Here is a 22,237-nt window from a genome sequence, read left to right as displayed (position 1 = left end):
AAGGTCCGAGCCAACGAAAGATGAGAATTTTATGGAGGATGGTGAAACTCGTCATTTTCTATGGATTTTAAGAAGTCCTGGAGCAATATATGGCACTTCTCGGAATTATTGTTCTGAATGATCCTGTCACTGTATAGTTCTTTTTGGGCTAAGGATCCTCTTGAAATTAGTCAATTCTGATCCTGAATTGTCATTTTTCTCAGTAATGTGCCATATAGGTAGTAATGGATGGTGGTTGCGGGTACTGGATATTCTTTTGATATTGCTAATGGCATGTCAGATGAAAACAGGTCCAGCATTGCCATTCATTGTGTGCTACGCCTGTCTCTGCTGCCCTTAATTTTTGAAACTTACTCTTAAGAACATCAGGAGTTTTCTTGCATTGGATACTTATAAGCACGAAAATAGATTTTCTTTGTGACGAAGACACGAATGGGACCTATTCGTTGCTGGAGAAATACAATGTGTAGAACGAGAGTTTACTAGTCGATTGGAAAAATGAAAGCATGGAGGGGTTAAGACGTTGATTTGGCATGATTCAGTATTCACATCAAGTAGATCACTTCTATCAGAAAAGGAGTTATTTTGCTCAATGCAAATATTTTACTGAGATCTTCATGGATGATCTGTTATTTCTTAGATATATGAAATGAGAATTTGTTAGGCAGATTCATTGGTCCGTCCCTGTGAATGTTTGCTACTGTAGGCAGTGCTCATGTTTCCCAAGCTTTCATGAATCATCTGTTGTATCTGGGTAACATGTAAACCGTAGAGAATCTCCAGTTTCTGCTGTTCTTGTGTGTTATGTGACTCATAGATGTTAATGGTATTATGGGTCTAGGAGGGCTTTCTAGAGGTCATTAGAATATGTTTCCACTGGAAATTTTGCGCCCAACACCTTTAGTTTTCTCCACCATTTCTGTCAGGTGGTGAAGCAGCATGGCATTGTTTCTAATACTAAGTACTTGACTACCTTTCCCTGGTTAATACTTGTCCTTGTTTCTAACTTTCTATGTGCCTATGAACTTGGATTTGTAATACTGCATTCCGATCCTTGTCAGATTATATGTGCAGTACTGCATTCCTATCCTTGTCAGATTATATCATCTAGTATTTATATGATTACCTACAGACAACCATTGCCTTGACAAATGCATTATGGTGACAAATGCATTATGGTGAGCTCTATACCTAGACATCACTTTCAACTACACTGAACATTTGGTCTTTGTTCAAATGCTAGAAAGCAACAGCTTATACTTTGAATGAAAGTGATGAGAAACATGCATATTATAAAGCACAAAGACATATGTTTCGACTTTTTCTATAAGTGCAGCTATGTATCAAATCCAATCTTTTACTGTATGCATATGAAGACACCAAAAATCAATCATGATCTCAGGTTAAATGTTTCAACTATCAAGGGTGAGAAAAGGAAATGAGCAACTTTATCTCTTTAGTATTGTCATAGGTGTGGCAATTTGAAAGAACTTAAGAACGAAGTAAATAACAAAAGTTGACGTCAATTAAGTCTTCAACACGTTCATGGAGAGAACAATAACCTTTTTCTCTATTTCCATGGACTGATTTTGATTTCTCGTACCCTACAGATCTGCACTCACCTACTTCTTTATCACCCCCAACCATAAGAAAGCACATTTGAGCAAAGCATTATTCTCTCTCGTTGTCTAAATTCAATGTTGTCTTATAAGAGTTATTAGTTAATTTGTGCACTAAGAGACTGATTAGTTCAATAGTAATATATACTGTTTATATTTTGACCAGGCACCTAATCCGTCTAATCTATTTTATGCCGTCGCTTTTGCATAATTCATTATCACAGAACGATAAGCAAAATATGTATTTGCTATCTGTGGACCTCAAATTATCATTAGGTACGACCAGTATGCATTTGGCCACACGCACCCTATATTACTATTAGGAAGTTGATGTCAAACTTCTCTTCATCTTTTTCTGCAGAAGGCGAAGGGTTTGCAGAAGTAGAAACGAATTTCTTTGCAGAAGTGTACGTACGACTAACATATGATAATATGGAATACGATCATACATACGCTTGACGGAATTGTAAGTACATACATGTAATATAGAAGCAAGTTAGCGTACTTCTTTATAGAACTATAAATTGCGTAAATGGATAAGATAGGGCTTAAAAGCTAGCCAGAAGACTCGGGGTCTGTTGCTAAACTCTAAACAAGAGAAAAGGAAAAAAAAGTAAAGACTAGTCTAGAAATAACCCTTGCAACGTAACAAAACAACACTAATCATGACAGGCGGCCTAGCTAGTTGATGCCAATTCCTTTTTTGAATAATATAATTTTAGGTGAGGATGCTCGTCATTGTAATTTGTAAAGCTTCCGCTGCTGTATCCGTTTTTTTTCTTTCTTTTTTCTAGTATATCCGTTTTAGTATTATGCTAAAGCGGCGCCTATATATATTTTGAGGGAAATAGTTTGTTTTATTATTACACTTTGCTGTTCTTCAGCCATTTATGCATTAAGTTACTTTTGCAAGTAACTTGAATAGAAGTCGATTCATCGTCAACTAATTAAAGAAATATGATTATTGGATTAGTTCTACCAATTCCAGCAGGGAATATAGAATATATGAGTAAATATTTGAGTATGCTTGTTTATGTCACCTGTAGAAATCCTAGCCAAGGATTTTCATGCACCCTCGATTGTATCATATAAGGATGTTATCATTCATATATACATTTTATGAGGAGATGTTCCGTTATAACTTATATAGCATCTCCCAAAAATTACCTTCCGTTGGTACTTCGGTGTTGCGAGGTGTACCGTAAATACAGTCTGAAGCATAATTCCATCGGGTTAGATTTTCATGATGTTTCTTGTTAGGAAGGTAGAGTTCATTTTAAGCCGTTAACTGATGGACGAAAGACTCAGTTGGGGTTTTCATAACAGATCAATTGATGCCGATCCTAATATTATACACATCTAGTACGTACGCGCGTGCAGTCGAGAAATTAGTACATATCTCCATGTCAAAGAAATTTATTGTGGAAAATCGACCTCAGCTAAACTTTTGATTAATTAGACGACGCTTGTGATCATACCAATTACCAATATTTATCCAGCATTGCGACGTATTACATCACGCAATGCTGTTTATATTATTATATTTATGAGTGCGTGGATATGACAGTAATATAGTAAATGAAATCTCTGGAGGCCTAAAGAGAAAGTTTCCAAAGTGCAAACAGAGAGAGCGAAGACGTATTGCCTTTATATACAGTAGCTACTACTCCAAAATGAATTAAAAGACAAAATATTCAAACGAAAAAGCCTTTAATTAGACTAAATTAACCCCCACAATTCTTTACAAAATGATGCTATTATACCCACCGAAGAAGCCTCTACATTTTTAGATCCTCATGGTAGAGCCAAAAACATGCTCCAACATATGGTCACTCGCTAGTTCATTCTAGCTAGAGAGACTGAGAGAGAAAGAAGAGAAAGATAGATATATAATCCATCTTCATATATTTTGCGCACGTACTTAAAGTTTTATATTTATGGCCAAGTTTTAGTTCAGTGGTCCGTTCATTGATGAGAACTGTTGATGAAGCTTTCGTAAGATTAAGATACGGCGAATATCGGATAGTTTTCGTCTAAGAATTTCTGATTCGAACCGAAGCTTATCATTATCTCTCCGAAAGAGTTGAGTGTTTTGGACAACGCAGCTCAAACGGTTTTTCATCTCTCGGTTTTCGAATTTCATTTTGTTTAACTGAACTCTTAAATCTTCGAGATGTTTCTGTTTTCTCATGCGAGATCTTCTTGCGGACTCACGGTTCGAGATCATTCGTCTCTTTTTTCTTTCTTGTTGCTCTTCTTCAGATACCGCCCGAATTGTATCGTTAGATAAACTTGAGTTTGTCGACAGCACAGAATTTGTAGTAGTGGTGGTTTCAGGTGATGATGATAAAAGAGAAAGAAAAAAGTTAGTTATTTCAACACCATCATCCTGATTATCACATGGTGTAAAACCATTTCCGATAATCGGATATGGTATTCCGAACATTTCCTCAGACAGAAACATGGTTTTCGCAAAACCGCTATTACGAAATGATAACTAAGTAAAAGAGAAAGAAGTAAAAGAGAAAGAAGGGAAGGAAAAGGGAAGAATTGAGTTGCAAGGGTTTGGTATTTATGGACGTTGAAAAGTTAGTTGATGGGACCCACTAAAAGTTTGATGATGTATTAAAACCGTAGAAATATACGGAGTATTTTTGCGTAGAAAACTTTTTTCGAGTCATGTGGCACTAAAGTTGTGGTGGGTTATTTACGGTTTGCTTTCTAAAATTTGATGGGACCGTTAAAAGATTAGCTTAGAGCTGAAGGATCTTTAGTCTCGACTCTGGGATAGTTAACGTCTAGCTCATTAAACTTTTGCACCTCCCTCCCTCCCTAAAACCTTTTGAATCTTGAAGGTGGAGGGACCTCCGGACGCCCTAACTACAGAACCGAGTTTATCCCCACTTAATCATTGTCCATTATAAATATGGAATGTTTTAATCTTCCAAGGCATCAATATTATATAAAGGGGAAGAATCCGTTGACATGGTTATAATGACATAATGTTGACATTTTGACACCATTTTCCTTACTAAACCCCACTGGCAATGAATTTGAAGTTAAGATTTTGGTGACATGTTCCTCATATAAACCTTTACATTCCCACCAAAAATGAGAGTATTCCGAAAAACGAAACTTCACCATCCACAAATTTTAATTTCAACCGTTAATCTTCAACGGTTGATATTTAAAATGGTAGATAGTGATCTTATACATCTCGGAATGCTCTCATTTTTGGTGGGAGTGTAAAAACTTATAAGAAGAACATGTCATAAAAAAATTAGTTTCAAATTCATTGCCGGTTAGGTTTGGTAGAGAAAATGACGCCAAAATGTCAAGATTATGTCATTATAACCATGGTTATATAAATAGGTTTTAAGATATATTAGTTTGCATCTTGAAACTAATCCTAATCATTTGGCCGAGCCAAATCACCGGTACAATCATACAAGGTAATTTTATGAGAAGTGCAGGCTTGAGCCTTTGTGTTATGGGCGTGAATGAAGTTGGAGTTTTCCAGTTGATTGCAACACTCAATCCTGAGGAGTGTAATGAAAATGGCAGGAGATTGTTAGTTATAGCTAGTGGCCGATGTCTCTCCTAGGACTTGGAAATCTACATAGGGTTTTGAAGTTTATAATTAGCTTGCATGGCTACTTTGTCTTAGTTTTACTGTATACCCTGGATCAACGCGTTTCCCAAAATTTACAAAATCAGGGTAGGTTTGGATTCCCATTGATCAAGGAATTATATGCTGACACGTGTTGAAGTGGTTGCGGGTAATGGAAATGGGTTGTTCTGAACCAAGCACTAATGGAATTCATAAACGCACCAAGCTGGATTATATCTGGCCAGACAAGTAAATGTCAAAAAATTGGAAAGAAAAAAGAAATGTTTGTTAATGGTCTATGGTGACGTCTCTACTTTTTTGTAAGACCCTTTTAGCTACTGGCTAGAGTTTGATTGGTGATGTGATTAAAATTAATGATTAAGCTAATATGATGCATGAATCACTAATTATGTTTTAGACTTTGGTCCATATAAATCAGTGGTTATTATTTTCATCAATTAGGATCATGTCACTTAGCAAGTATAACTAAAGAAAATCATTTATAGTGCATGAGTTCCTTGTATATCAGAGGCGATCTACTTGCAAGTGAATACTGAGTATATGTGTAAGGGGTGACGTACGGCTTAACCCTAACCTAATATTCACTTAATTAGATGTAAAGAATAACGTCAAGTTATAAGTTATTCGCATTATTAAGTTAATGTTCAGCTTGAGTCATGTAGCTAGACATTGGCGGGACGAAATGATGAAACTAATTTTTTGTTTGCAAACAACTTGGAATCTGGTAGCTTTCCCGAGACTCAATTAGAACAAAGTTAGGGGAGTACTTATTAGTTTATGTTGTTCCAGTATGAAGCTAGAACACGTATTGTTTGGGAGAGAACACAACTATAAGAGGAGAACACGAACTTGAATAGAAGACGTTCTATTGATATAACTTGTGTGTACAAGTGATCTTTACAAGATACATATATATATACTAACTCTTCCTTGAACTCCAAGATAGGATGAATTCCAAAACTAGAACAATTTCCTAAAATACAAAAGACTTCCAAATCTAGAATAGTTTCCTAAAAATACAAAAGACTTCCTTAACAAGATATACGTGTGTTAGGCAACACACACGTATTGTATGCCTTAACACCCTCCCGCAAGCGTAACGGGTGATCTTGAACCGTTAACTTGAACCTTAATAGAGAAAACCGATCTTTAGACAAAGCTTTTGTAAAAATGTCGGCAATTTGATCCTTAGAAGATATAAACCGAACGTCAAGAAGTTTCAAAGCAACCTGATCACGCACAAAATGATAATCAATCTCAATGTGTTTCGTCCTTGCATGAAATATAGGAATAACAGTAAGATATGTGGCACCAAGATTATCACACCATAGAACTGGAGGTGATTGAGTAGAAACATGAAGTTCGGATAGAAGTGATTGAATCCACATAATTTCAGCAGTAGCAATAGCAAGACCTCTATATTCTTCTTCAGTACTAGAACGTGACACGGTTTTCTGTTTACGAGCACTCCAAGATATAATATTACCACCCAAGAATACACAATAAACACTGGTTGAACGTCGATCTTCAAGAGAACCAGCCCAATCGGAATCAGTATATGCGCTAAAGGATAACTGTAGAGAAGAAGACGGCCGAAGAAGAATACCAAACGTAGATGTTTCTTTAAGATAACGAAGTATACGCTTTACTAAGCCCCAGTGAAACTCAGTGGGTGCATGCATAAATTGACAAACCTTATTATCAACATATGCTAGATCCGGACAAGTAAAAGTCAAATATTGTGAAGCTCCAACAATACTACGATATTCAGTAGCATCAGTCAACAAGGTACTGTGATCAGAAGACATGTCCCCAGAAGTACTAAGTGGAGTGTGAATAGGCTTAACACCATCCATTTTCGCACGAATAAGGAGATCATGAGCATACCTTTGTTGAGAGAGAAACAAACCAGAGGATGTACGAACTGCTTCAATGCCAAGAAAGTAAGACAAGAAGCCAAGATCTTTGATTGCGAATTCTTGTTGTAGACGATCAATGATAGACTTAATACTTGTAGAGTTAGAACCTGTAACAATAATATCATCCACATAGACTAGTAAATAGATAGTACCAAGAGAGCCGTTATAGAGAAATAAGGACAAGTCACACTTCGAAGTGACAAAACCAATTTGCAACAAAAAGGTACTAAGCCTGTGAGACCACGCACGGGGAGCTTGTATGAGACCATAAAGAGAACGATGCAACTTGCAGACATGCGTAGGAAAACGAGAATCTACGTAGCCCGATGGCTGTTTCATATACACCTCTTCTTGAAGTTCTCCATGTAAAAAGGCATTTTGCACATCAAGTTGATGAATTGGCCAATTGGAAGACAAAGCCAATGTAAGAATAAGACGAATAGTACATGGTTTAACAACCGGACTAAATGTTTCAGAATAGTCAATACCCTCTTGCTGATTATAGCCTTTTGCAACTAATCGTGATTTTGGACGTGCAATCGTACCATCTGGATTGCGTTTAATGCGAAACACCCATTTACATCCAATAACGTTCATAGAAGAATTATATGGTACTAACGACCACGTACCATTCCGAAGTAGCGCATTAATCTCATCATCGGAAGACATACGCCACTGGGGATCTTTATGAGCCTGTGAAATACAAGTAGGTTCGAGAAGAGAATCATATACCAATGCATATTTGGAATTTGGTTTAAAAACACCAGATTTAGACCTTGTCACCATTGGATGAGTGTCAGAGACAGAAGACGGAGACTGCAGACGAAGAACTGGGGAAGAAAAATCAGTGGCGGCTGTGGCGGCTGAATCAGACATAATAATGGGAACTGTCGGTGATAGACGCATTTATGTGTCTAATATAGATCATTTGTATATATTGTTAGTGCTCGATATCGTACTTATTTGGTTATTTTATTTATTTGTAGGTGTTTTTGGAAGAATAAGGCTTTGTGGCGAAATTGGCTAAAAATGCGGCATTTGGATCTCCGTTGATAACTACCAGAAGCACCCCAGAAATACCCCGGAGGAACCCCGAAAAAGTGCGGAAAACATCCCAGAAGAATTGCTAAAGGCACCCCTAAGTTGGATAAAGGGCACCCATTTCAGGGCACGTACTAAGGGGACATCAGGATTGGATAAGGGGGACACCTTCTTCACAATTTAAAAGAAAAATTGGCGGGAAATGTTGCTGCAGTGAAGAACAACGAAGAGTTCGAATCATTGGGCTGTTTTTAGGGAGATTAAATCATGGGAATCAACTGGGCTGGACTTCATAGAGGATAAAAGACCATGTACATGTGTTTTGATCGAACGTATTGGGCTAGACAAGACGGAAAAAGAAGACAGAGTCGTGATATTTCACGGGTTCTGTTTGGTTCAAACTGTGGAAGTTACATGGCCAGTTGGGTAGAGAATATATTCTCTTTGATTGTTGCTATATCATAGGAGAGTTTGGTGGCAATTTAACAGCTCTGATGACGCGTACGAAGAGATTGAAAAGTTCCAGCAGCCGTGGAGGAAAGTTTGGAAGCGAAGAAAAAAAGAAAAGATTTTCTCAAGATTTTCTCGAGATGTGGTGTATAAATAAGTTGTTACGAGTCTTAGAAAAGGATATCAAGAGTTTGGGGTCGATCCAGAGCTAGGGGGAGCGAGAAAATGGAACCAGCAGCAATGTTCACCTGCTGCTGCTGCTGCTGCCGCCATTAAAAATCTTCAAGAACACGAAGAACAGACACTTAAAAACAGTCGTTCTTCAACAGTTCCAGCAGCGGAAAGGAAGTGTCGTTGTTTACAACGCTCATGTTCTATCGTTATTTTACAGCAGTTTAGTTCTATCGTTTCTTTCTGGACGCCTTCTGTGAGTCTTAGAATCATTGTTTTATAACTTTTGACTCTTTTAATCATATTTTGAGCATCAAATATATATTTTTAGAACATGATTATTATGAATAGATAAACCCCATTACTGGGATGATGGAGGAAACCATTCTTTATGCGTGAGTAATTCTATTTAATTCTTTTATGACTGTTTGCACTATTATGAGTTGATTTATGATTTTCTTGATTATTTGTGATTTTATCTGATGATGTATGCTTAGTCTAGGAACTGTTGATGCATCATGCTTATGATTTACATCTAATAATTTACAAAATCTATTTTCGCAAAGAAAAGAGTCGATATTTGTTATCATTATAAGCTATAATTGTCTAGAATTAATAGTTGATTCGCATGAGTATAAGAATTGGTGGAATCCTGAGTCCTAGTATCTCTTGATCCTGTGACAAATTTTGTATATATTTTTGTTTTAAAAATCTTTTCAAGTCCGAGCAACGAATCCTTATTTACCGCAATCGAAATACTACAACAAAATGGTTTGCCCAGGCTATGATACCCAGATTGACTTTGTTTTCCCACCAAATAGTTTTCTTCCAATTGTGGGAATGTATAGATTTCAAATGTGTCACTTATTAAGTTCTGAGATTAAGCCTAAGTACTTTAGGAAATTAGAATCGACACATTTGCTTCAGAATGACCACTACTCTGACTGTGGTCAACTATGTAAGTCATACCTAATTGACTTAGAGGATCCTAAATTATTTAGGTTATTTTGTGATTCCAGGTTCTTATCTGAGTTTTTCCAGACTCTAGGACCTAATAATTTGGATCCTACCTATGAGGAAATGCATCCGAGGAAAATAGTCTATTTAGACCCCTTAATAGAACCTGAACCTGAACCGCAATTGGCGATAGTTATCCAGAAACTAGGTAAGGGCATGCTAGTCTTGTACATTTTCTTGGTTCACGGCAGTTTCCTTTTGTCAGCTCTTTTTGGTTTTAAAGACCCACAGTTATTCCGGCTACTGTTATACGGTTCGAGTTGACTAAACCTTTTCTATGTCTGGCTGAAGACTTTAAACTTAGTACTTCTTGGGAGGTAACCCAATCTCATGCAACACGGTAATATCCTTCCTTAACTCTTTTTCTTCAAATAGTAACCGTTTCTCCTTGTTCATGCTTTTAATTTCATCTTTAGAACATTGAGGACAATGTTAGATTTAAGTTTGGGGGTGGGGGAGAAACTTTTTGTTTTAAATAAACTCCAGAGCCTAGAAATTTATGCATATTAAGGATAACACTAACCAACCTAAGTGGATGGAAGCATTTTGGTTGTAGGAGTTGAGGAACCAATCTGATTAGATGGAAACATCTAGAAGAGTCTATTCATAAAGCACAGAGCTCAGGTGTTAGAAATAACATGATAGTTTCACCATATATCGTTGAGTTCTTTTCACTTCTATTTTTATTTTATTTTGTTTTTAAACTATGTTACTCTAAGTGATTAGGTGGGGCTCACGATTCAAGTTGTTACCAATGCTAGGGTGAATTAGAGTGATTGAGATACCAAAAAAAAAAAAAAAAAATTGAGACCAGACCATTTGACCAAAAGGAATAAATTCAATAAAGTCGACCACTGGTACCCTTGTGTATGCCAGTTGTGTTGACCTAGAGTTAGGATTATCAATTACTGGTTCCCTTGTATATGCCAGTTGTGTTGATATTAGTCAGACTAGTATCTCAATCCATTAGGATAGGTTCATTTTGGCGGAGGCCTTCAAACAGATACGGGAAACACCATTCACTTAGTAAACATCAGAACCATCTATGTTTTTCTCTATATCCATCTTGTTGATCTATCCATGTGATTAGTTTTGACTCCGGATATTGATGTCCATAGTGCGACTATCTGAGTAGATCTCTGTCACTTTATATGAATTTTAGTATGCTTGAGTGCAAACTCGTGTACATCAATTTGAATTTCGCATCAGGGTACTTCCTCCAATAATCAATAAGTATGCCAACCAAGGAGGTTCTTTAGTGCTTTCCGAGATTCTGCGTAGATAGCTAGGGTCTGGAGTAAAGATTTTGTGGGTATATCTCTGGTAAGCCCTCCCGAGACTATAACTCGGACACTAGGGCCACCTAGGGGTTTAAAGTCTTATTGCATACGCTAAATGCAATCGATGATGCCTGCGAAAGTGAGTTAGGATTTTATTTTGTAGTTTTGATTTGCTCGGGACTAGCAAATAATAAGTTTGGGGGTAGTCGGCGGCTGTGACGGCTCAGAAACATTATGGCTGACAGCTGATGATTGGTTTTGTTGGCTAATCATTGGTGTTGGCGGCAGTTGCAGCTAAGGATCATCATTACTGTCGGCTAATGATTGACGATGTTGGCTAATGATTGCTGGATGTGGCTGATGATTGCTGACGGCGGAGAACTGCTGGCGATTAATGATTGCTGACGGTTGATGATTACTGATAGTTGATGATTGCTGGCGGCTAATGATTACTGACGGCTGATGATGACTGGTGGCTAATGATTGGTCTTGGGAAGAAGACGGCACAGAAGCAGTAGACAGAAGAGAAGGCAGAGAAAGATTTATGGGAGAAGAAAAGGGAGTAGAAAAAGGTACATGTGAATTCGTCGACGCCGGAGAAGGCTGTGCTGTGGCGGCAAAAGGAAAAGTGGTCTCATTAAAAACAACATGACGACTAACATAAATCCGACCTGTAGGAATATGAAGACACTTATAGCCTTTTTGAGAAGGACTATAACCAATAAAAACACAAGGAGAAGAAAGAGGCTCCATTTTATGAGATCTATATGGACATAAGTATGGATAGTACAAGCAACCAAACACCCGAAGTAAAGTGTAATCTGGTGAAAGACCAAAAAGACGTTCATACGGGGAGGAGTTATGAATGGAAGTAGACGGAACACGATTCATTAGAAAACAAGCGGTGTAAAAAGAGTCGTACCAATATGAGGATGGTACAGAATCCATGTTTAGGATTGTAAGACCAGTTTCACGAATATGACGATGACGTCGTTCGACTAAACCATTTTGTTCAGAAGTATGTGGACATGAAAATCGATGAAAAATACCCAGTTGTTGAAGATGCGGAGTAAGTTTTCGATACTCCAGTGCGTTGTCAGATTGGAAGATTTTGATTTTTCAATTGAAGAGATTTTCAACATGCTTTTGAAACAAAAAGAATATTGAAAAGACATCAGATTTCTGAGACATAGGAAACATCCAAGTAAAGCGACTAAAGGCATCAATAAAGATGACATAGTATTTATATCCTTCATTAGATAGAATATGAGAAGGTCCCCAAACATCAAAAACAATTAAATCTAATGGATGCAAATAAGTAGTTTTACTAGAAGGAAAAGGGAGTTTATGACTCCGATGTTCATGGCAAGAGGAACAAAACTTAAAAATCTGACTAGAAACCGCTCTCCTATGTAGGCTTTAGAAGACTGAGACGAATTATCAAGTTGATAGAGACCACCCCTCCTACTGCCACGAAGAAGAACCTTCCCGATACATCGATCCTTCACAAGACAAAATGTTGGATGAAATTCAAATAAGACATTATTATCAGTAGTAAACCGAGAAATAGACAGGAGATTATGAGAAATTGTTGGTGCATGAACACACGTATTGTATGCCTTAACATATGATATTACTAGCCAACAAAAGATTGGCTCTCAAGAAAGTTTCGAGATTGGAATGAAATGGGTATCATGAGGCCGACAGTGTACCAAAAACAAATACTTGATTAAATTCCTTAATTCATTATGGTATGCAATGATAAACTTTGGTAAAGAAAGCAAAAGCTCCTGATTGTTTATAAACTGCATGCATACTTTAACTTTCTCCTTCCCATCTGATCCCATTCTTCTAATTTCCCTGTATCTCTGTCTTTCTCATGGTATACACTACTTTTTCTTGCTTTTTTTTTTTTCTTGCGACAGATTAAAGAGGTTGGATTTGGAAGTTGAATGAGACACATGCATTAATCCAGAATGGTATTAGAATATTAAGGAATATACTGATTATCATCCTCACGTAACTTCATGCACAAGAACCCATCCATTTGATATATATATACGTATGTTGATCTACACTGTGTTATAAACATAAATATATATTAACCGCAATAACTCTGTCTAGAAGGCGCTCTCGTCTCTGTTGTTTATTATTTCCCCAAAGTTGGTGCATGGTGCATCTTAATTATTCTTAAGCAAAGCACTCTTTTCTTCTGCTTTTTTTTGAAGCGAAAAAATGTTCAAGTTCGACCCCAATACCTATTCAACGAGTAAGATAGGTTTACTCAGTTCTTATCATCAATCTTTTTTTTTTTTTTTTTCTAGAGGAGTTAATTATTAATCGTCATCATCACGATCTTTAGTATATATCCTGGTTGATGACATGCTACGCTCGAACTGCATAATGATATATATAAGGTTATGTGAGGGGCATGCAGAGAATAATCTCCCATTAATTAATCCCCCGGGTTTAAGCAGTAAATATTTCTTACACACTTTTATCTCTGCGAGTCGTTATATAGAAAGGAAAAAAAAATATGTACCCAAGTTACAGAGGCTTGAAAGAAGAAGGACAAACACTTCTCTTCCAATAAAACAGTACAGTTATTCATGAAGGATCCTAGATGAACATAGCAGTACAACTATGAATTAGCTAAAAATCAAAATTACAACTTCATTGGAGGGATGAATATTGACCCACGAGAAAATTAGTGTCTTTGTGGCTATAGTAACATTGTCGGCAGTTAATTTTCCTTGCGAAAACCCTTTGTTCCATTTTTTTCATATGGAGTAATAGATTGCCAGAAGCATCAAAGTCCAAATTGCTTAGCAATGTCCTTAAAGTGCTCAGATTCCCATTAATACAAGAGTTGTAGTACTGCCTGTGGCATTACCCAGCAGGACCACCCCTACCTTCCGGAGCAAATTGGACCAGACTTATAGCAAAAGGGCAGTGAAAAAAAATGTGATTGAAGGACAGTTTGTTAGTTGGCTGTTTGCACATGTCCATTTATTGATCCACTGAGATTTGCAACAGAAGCGTACTTTGTCTCCATTGTTCACATTGCTTGAAATGAAGATACAGAGTACATGATGAAATGCTCTAGCTGTGCTAATAAATCCACTGATGTCAAAGCCCAAATGTTTCATTGTTTGTAATCTCATCGCCTGAGTAAGATAGGGGTATTCTGAAGTTTCCTTAAATTGTTTTCTTTTCTTAATAACTTTATTTTGCCGGTCCGCGAGTTATAACCCCAAAGGTGTCACATCCATGCACAAAAACTCCACCAAAACAAAATGTTCACAAAAACCCCATTTAACATAAACTGTCTACATTACCTTTTTATTATTTAAATCACCCCAACAAAAACAAAAATCAACCCAACCTTTAAATTTTATTATATTATCACCACGAACAACAACCCACCACCAGCAACACCACCACCGCGACCACCTTCGTCGCCGCCGCCACCGACAACCTTCGCCGGCTCCACCGACCACCACCGCGCCACCACCAGAAAAATGATGAAACCAAAAATTGGTTTCACCAAAATAAGATGAAACCAAATTTTGGTTTCATCATAAAAGAAAGGAGAAAGAAGAAGAAGAAAAAATGAAACATAATAAGATGAAACCTTCCACCACCGTCAACTGCACCGCCCCCATCGCCACCACAACCATAATCACCACAACCACCACTACCATTACCTCCTTAACTAAGACTACTTTCAACAAAAAACAATCCATAATAAGATGAAACCTACCACCACCGTCAACTGCACCACCCCCATCGCTGCCACAACCACAACCACCAGCACCACAACCACCACTACCATTACCCCCTCAACTACAACCAGTTTCAACAAAAAATAATCCACCTGTATCCCACCATCAAAAATTGGCTTCACAGATATTAATATTCAACAAAATGAAAAAAATACGATGAAACCTAATTAGGTTTCATCAACTTCAGCCAATTCATTACACTTTTAACAATGCAGACATACACCTATTTAATTGTAACCCATACCAGTCCTTTATGCAACACCTGAAGCTCAACTACAACTCTCATTGCATTATCACCACCCTTACTCAGTTAATCCATTCTTTATCACTTCCATAACTTCAGTTAAGGCCACCACTACCAACAAAACTTCTTCATCACTACCTGGAGTACCAGTACCAGACCCTTCTATACACATTCTCCCAATTCATACACACATATAATCAAAACCTTCCATTGTACATACAATCGAAACCACATATTGTCATTTCACCAACATAACTTCAATGATGAAACCAAACATGCCGTCTTCCAAGTCAGACCGAATAAACTAGACAAAAATCAGGTGAAACCAAAATTTGGTTTCATCATAAACTTAATTTTCATCATTAAAATCTTTGGTTTCATGACAGAAAATAGGCAAGTTTATGATGAAACCAAATTTGGTTTCATCATTAGTTTACTGTTTTCACCAACCAAAACTGTCAGAATTTGATGAAACCAATTTTGGTTTCATCATAAATCTGTCATTTCCCAATACAATATTGATTTCGACTTTGAAGATGTATCATCATTTGCTGGTGATGAAAACATCATAAGGTGGTGGTGGTGATTGTAGAGGATTGAACGAGGAGGCGGAGGTGATGTTGGGAGCGGACCTGCAGGTACTGGTGTTGATTGTAGATGAGGTGTTGTTGGTGGCCGATTTGAAGGTATTGGTGGTGGTTTTAGATGATAAAAGGAGGAGGTAGAAGTAGCGTTGGTGGCGGATCTGATGTACTGGTGGGAAAAACAAAAATAAGAGGAGGCGGTGTTGTTGATGGAAAATCTGTAGACGGAGAAGAAGAAGGTGATGATGGTGTTAATGGAGGAGAAGGAGGTGATGATGGTGTTAATGGAGGAGACGGAGGTTCTGTTGGTGGCGGATCTGGACACATCGGTTGGTTTGATGGTGGCGGAGCTACTGTTGGTGATAGATCTGAATAGAAATAGAAGAAAAAGAGACGAAGGTTTCGTGGAGGAGACGAAGGTGTTGCTGCTGGTGGTGACGGAGGTGTTGTTGTTGGTGATGACGGAGGTGTTGCGATGGTGTTCATGGAGACATATTTGTTGCTGCTGGTGTTAATGGTGGTGGGGAGATGAAGACCGCATAAATAGAAAAAAGAAAGGAGAGAAGAAGAAGAAGACAAGGTAAAAAGGGTATGTTTGGCTTTTTTAAAGTAATAAAAACTAAATTTGCACATTATTATTTGACTTGGAGTTTTTGTGTCACTTTTTAGTTAAATGGTTTTCATTTATTAAAAATAATATGGCTGGATTTTTTGTACCACATGTTTGGTCACCTTGGTTTTATTTGACTAGTTTTGTTATTTTGTCCAAATACATTGATTTTGTCCCTGCATTTTCTTTTCTCCATTCAGACAAACTCATACCATTCCTGGATAAAAGACATATTTCTCCATGTTAAAACTTATTGAAGGAAGAAAAGGTTTCTTAAATATAAAGAAAAGAATTACAAGTATCTTGTAAAAATTGTTTCTTAGTTTGCGCGGCCACATAAAAGTAGTTTTCTTGCTAGTTATATATGTAATGTTATGTAAATAACTTTCTTCGCAATGATAAGGGATGAATTATTCTCACATAAACATCATCAGATGCATCTGTCTACATACTGCTTTGGACAAATGTATGTATGTAGGTGATAACAACATCCACTTCTAACTCTCTGCTGACGTAGTGTAAAACCACATAAAAATCCATTGACGAATGACGACGTAGTGATAATCACAGCTACGGCTGGTTTCTTTATGCCTTGCAAAAGCAGAGAGATTGCTAGAGGTAAATTTTGTGATTTTGAGTGATGATATTTATGGTACTAAAAGTTACATGTTGAGGATAAAAAGTAAGAAAGAGCGTTTGACACAGCAGTAGTGGTGGTGGATGTCATTTTTTATGTACTAGGAGGTATTTACTTTTTCTTTCTTTTTTTTTTCTTTTTTTGTGTGTTTCCTTTTTAGTCGACATGGTTTATGGAATCTGTATCGAAGAGCCTATAGAACGCATTTGGTTAACTGAACTGCTCAAATTGAGTGTCATCTAATAAGGTGTTCAGCTTCGGACTAGTGATGTTGGATTATCGGAATCTATGGTTCGACTTGACTTGTGGATTCTAGAGTTGCTAGTTGGAGATGGTCCAGGTACGTAGCAGTGTAACTATCTTTTTGGTGTCATCCAAGTTGTGGTTTTGTTCGTGCCACTAGGCGCCATGCTCACTAGTCATTGCCAATGTGCTAATCAGAGAAAGAGATCATTGTCAGAGCGACAAATTGTGGATCTAGGAGTGTACCTATAAAGAGTAATGGCATGGTGGTGCTCCTTGCATGGGCGCGACTGTTTTACCCAGCTACGAACAACTACACCAGCAATACATGCATGTTACCTAGTTTGAGCTCTTTAGTTGTACCTCCATCTAATTTTTTTACACAAAATTGGTTAAAAAGACCAAAATCAATAATTCTTGGGTGAAATGGACAGTTAGATTTTGATACTGTTTAAATGGACAAAAATGTAAAAATAGGCAGGATGTAACCAGTTTCATCGTGCCCATTTTCAAATATTTTTTCTTATTTTTAATTTACACAGGATGTATCCAGTTTCATCCTTACTATTTTTTAAATTTAAGCTAGGATGAATCCAATTTCATCCTTGCTATTTTTTTTTTGGCCATTTCACCCAAACTATTTTTTACTCGTCTATTTGAACCGTGATTTAAAAATATTTGGACAAATGACCCATTTTCCGATTTTTTTATGACACAAAAGATTAGTGTTTGTCGCACTATGATGCAGCAAAATGGAAGTAAAACCAAAAATAACTAGTTGAAATTAGGTAAAGAACTGTGATCTTCACGGTCCTCTAACAGACCTTCTGAAACTAGAAGATCTCCTTTAAGGATGTGAAGATGACAGTCTCTCACACTCCCTCTTTACTTTTTTTGATACACAAAATTGGTTAAAAAAACCAAAATCAACAATTTCTGGGTGAAAAAAAACATTTAGATTTTGATAATGTTTAAATGGACAAAAATGTAAAAATAATCAGGATGTAAACAGTTTCATCCTACCCATTTTCAAATACTTTTTCTTATTTTTAATTTACATCTGGATGCATCCGGTTTCATCCTTGCTATTTTTTAAGTTTAAGTCAGGATGAATCCAGTTTCATCCTTGCTATTTTTTTGGTGTCCATTTCACCCATAATAATTTTTACTCGTCCATTTGAACCATGTTTTAAAAATATTTGGACAAATGACCTATTTTCCGTTTCTGATATAACATGAAAATTTTCTGAATATGGACTTGGAGTAGAAAATACAACTAAACCTGTTGGCTACAATGTTGTGTGCCATATGGAGACCAAATTAGACAACCTTTATCAACTCGTCCGGAAATGATTTCCATGTGAAACCAGACTTGGACCAGATGCAAATTGCAACAAACTTTATTCGAAACGGCTTTAACTTATTATGATTCGGACAAGTTAGTTAATTAAGGTTAGATTCCCGTAACCTTTTTCTTCCGCTTCTTTTAGTAATATATACCGGATTAGGACACCAATAAGATTACTTAACAATTTGTTACCAGGTGACCATGGAATCAATCCATATTGTGTTATGATAATTTGAAACGGTAATGCACCCCCATATTAACGAGTTAGCCGAAAGGACCACCCAGATTTATTCCCCTTGAAAAGTTGTATAACTGCTTAATCAACTGAAGTTGATTTAGCTAATTAATCCTTAAAAAAAAGAAAAAAAACAATTTCAAAGTATTTTGCAGTTGTGGTTCACACATGCTTTGTCCTAACTCCTTTGTTAATCAAGCATTATGTTCACTAGATTCAGGTCTAACTATAAAACAAAACTGATTTTTTATTTTCTAATTTCTAAATAATTCATTAATCATGCAATATTAATTTAAAAGTAATAATAAAGGCATCCGATCATAGATCTAGTTTCATTTGTGGTTAAACCAACTTCTGCACACCCATAAATTTTTGTTAGTGAATCTATTATATTGTAATTGATATGGTCTTCCACAATTTGGCCAGTATAATAATAAGAACAATAATTTTTCATCGATCGAAAATATTTAAGTAAATGAGAATTAAATTTTCGTCCAAGATCATCCGGAACAAAAACAAACATAAAAACTGTGTCTTGGGTGAGGCTGTTGAACGCTGATGTCAAGGCCCAAAGTTTTTCTCCGATTTAATTTAACACGCTAGACTTAGAAATCATAAATATTGCAATTAAAATAACTCAAGGAGACTAAGTTGGAGTGTTTTTAACACTCTGAGTCTGCCCAAGTTACAAAATAGGGTGTTTATAAGACTATTTATAGCCTCAACCATATGTAAGGGTGCCAAAAATAGATGGGCATGCAGCCTTCCACGTCACTATACATGTGTCAAATTATTTTGAATGAATCAAGGCTGAACTGGTCATTCGTCTAACCAAATGTTAGAAAATAGAAAACCCTTGTTTTCTTCTTCATTTTCTCCAGGACTGCTAATCCTTTCACTTAAAAAGAAGAGAAACCTTAGAACTAGAGAAGAGGAGAGCTTGGAATGGTTATGAAATTATAATATGAAGAGTTGTATGAATATGAAACTTCTCCTTTCCTCTATTCTTCTTTTCTCTCGAATGGGTTTTGATTCATCTTTCTCAAACCAAAATCGTGGGTAAACCTTTCGAGAGATTGGTGAGACTAGGGGTTAGTTGGAGAACCGTGAAAGGAGTTGATGTCATTGGTTTTCAAGCAAAGAAAAATGGATGGATTGTAATTGCACATTGCAGCGGGAGTCCTGCTTTGAGGTTTCCTTCTTTGTTGTACTTATACTTTTTATCGCCACTGATAATGGATAGCTTGCTAGTGCAGCAATTCCTCTTATCGTGTAGCAACTTAGATTCACCTGCAAGCTCACTGTAAGTTGTCTTTGTTGCTCATAGCTCCTTGTACTACTCTTGGATATATTTTTGTTTCCTCGAATTTAATCTATGGATGCCTGTGTACTAACTACGTCTTGAACTAAATTAAGGTTGCTCATTACTTGTTTCTCATGGGTGTGAACCTAAGTCAAACTTAATTTTCTTTAATGGAAGGGATTTATATATTCGGTTTTAGTGTGTATCTAATAGGAAGGTGCAGATACTTAGTAAAGTGAAGTAGGAGTGGCGATAAAATAGAATTGCTATGTTTACCAAGAAATGCTCGTAAGCTTGCTGATTTTGTACTCAAACTAATATTCGAGTTTAGTTTTCTTTTGTGGACTTTGATATTCATTTTAGTACTTGATGTAGAGAGTTGGATCCCCTTTGGATTTTAACGTACGGACACGGATATGAATAACATATTCATTTCCCCTCCATGTTCGCATACTTGTTACTGAATCTAATTTCATACTTTGCTGCTACAGAATACTTCGTTAGCTACTTGATTTTGGACTTGTATATTGTAAGTGTTGTAGTTCTTTGGGAGATAGGATTTCCTTGGAGTACCACTGGATTGATGTTTACTCTTAGATAGGATTCTATGTATGGTGTCTTATCGATTCATTAGAATTTTATTGATATTGCTTTCCTGGTTTTATTATACACATAGTCTGTATTTGTGAGATACTATTGGTTATGTAATATAAGAATCATGAACAACCTGGAGACGACACATAAGCTGTCTTGGGTATCTTTAGATTACTCGAGATAGTTTTCTACTCTAATTCATTATGTGCACTGCAAGTATAATATGTTTACTTGATATTTTGAAGAGATAATTGCTACCAATTGAGGGTGGTTCATATTATCTACATAAAATAATGACGAACTACGGTCGTGCTTGATCCCTTGGAGAAATAGAGAGGGTACGTAGACATCCGCTATGCGGTTCAATACAAATCCACAAGGTTGTTCATATCATCTGAAAAGGGTTGGTTGCTGCTTCGCAGTTCACACCACCTATTCGGAGATGATTACAACTTTGACATAATATATCGTTGGTAAAAGGTAGTTGCAGTATTATCTGCTCAGACTACCTAGTGAGAGATGATTGTTATCATCTCTCATGTTAGGCAATTAGCCGTGTAAATTATTAGAGTTGGCAACTGGCCATTTCCCATTTTTGGCAATTGGCCATATAAAATGTTGGAATCGGCAACTGGCCGTTTCTTATTTTTCGGCAATTGGACATATGTTATTTTGGACAATTGGTCCTCTGTTATTTTTGGCAATTGGTCGTCTGTCATCTTGGGCAATTGGCCCTTTGTTATTCTCGGAAAATGGCCGTCTGTTATCATTGACAACTGGCCGTCTCTGATTTTAGCAACTGGCTATATTTTATTTTCGACAATTGGCCGTCTCTTATTTTGGCAACTAGCCGGCTCATATTTTTGGAAATTGAAACCCTTGTGAAATTCTATGAGTATTATGGTATGGGACACATGCTCATAAAATTCTAACCTTGAGACTAATACAATTTATACCGTGTGCAGGATTATGAATGAAATTTTTTACTTGAGTGGCATATCAAAGAGCCGGAGATTGCCAAGCGGGTCGTAACCCAACCCGTTGGGAGCAAAAATTCTCTGATCCGTAACAGTAGGTATCAGAGCAGTTCCGGTTCACTCGGGACTGTGCATGCGGAACTTATCATCCTTCTACTCGTGCAGTGACTACAGGTAAGTTCTTTTACTTCTTGTTTTAATTTGAACTTCGAGACGAAGTTATTTTAAGGGGTTGATGATGTAAGGTCCCAAAGTTTTTCTTCGGTTTAATTCAACCCGCTGGAGTTAGAAATCATAAATATTGCACTTAAAAATAACTCAAGGAGCCTAAGTTGGAGTGTTTTTAACACTCTGAGTCTGCCCAAGTTACAAAATAGGGTTTTTATAAGACTATTTATAGCCTCAACCATATGTAAGGATGCCAAAGTATATAGGCATGCAACCTTCCACGTCACTATACATGTGTCAAATTATTTTGAATGAGTCAAGGGTGAACTGGTCATTTGTCTAACCAAATGTTAGAAAATAGAAAAACCTTGTTTTCTTCTT

The sequence above is a fragment of the Papaver somniferum genome, chromosome 3, assembly GCF_003573695.1.
Source record: "Papaver somniferum cultivar HN1 chromosome 3, ASM357369v1, whole genome shotgun sequence".
NCBI classification, from domain to species: domain Eukaryota; kingdom Viridiplantae; phylum Streptophyta; class Magnoliopsida; order Ranunculales; family Papaveraceae; genus Papaver; species Papaver somniferum.
Note: the sequence above shows the minus strand (reverse complement) of the source record.